Source organism: Penaeus monodon, chromosome 31, assembly GCF_015228065.2.
Source record: "Penaeus monodon isolate SGIC_2016 chromosome 31, NSTDA_Pmon_1, whole genome shotgun sequence".
Classification (NCBI taxonomy): domain Eukaryota; kingdom Metazoa; phylum Arthropoda; class Malacostraca; order Decapoda; family Penaeidae; genus Penaeus; species Penaeus monodon.
This window is the reverse complement of record NC_051416.1, coordinates 4532990-4533217: the sequence shown is the minus strand read 5'-3', so window position 1 is coordinate 4533217 and position 228 is coordinate 4532990. Positions and strand designations below refer to the sequence as shown.

Genomic DNA, 228 nt, shown 5'->3' with positions numbered 1-228 from the left:
TGACTTCGAAGTTGATACAAAGTTACTGCTTTATGTAAGAACCCTACGTAACGTGACTTTGCAATGCCGAAAAGTGCCTACGGTAATGGTAAGCTTCTCATGTGACTAGTAACATGGCCTGTGACTATAATCTACAGTGAAGTAGCATTGGTAAATAGTAGCAAATGAGTAGACACGTAGCTGTATTGCAAGAATGTTTGGAAATTCAATCATTAATAATTTAATTTC

At 36.4% G+C, this 228-nt stretch overlaps 1 protein-coding gene across 1 annotated transcript in view; it reads right to left on the bottom strand.

Moving 5' to 3' along the window:
- Window positions 1-228, bottom strand: part of LOC119593010 (protein scarlet-like) — a gene marked incomplete in the record, with an annotated part of 20218 nt that overhangs the window by 4384 nt on the left and 15606 nt on the right.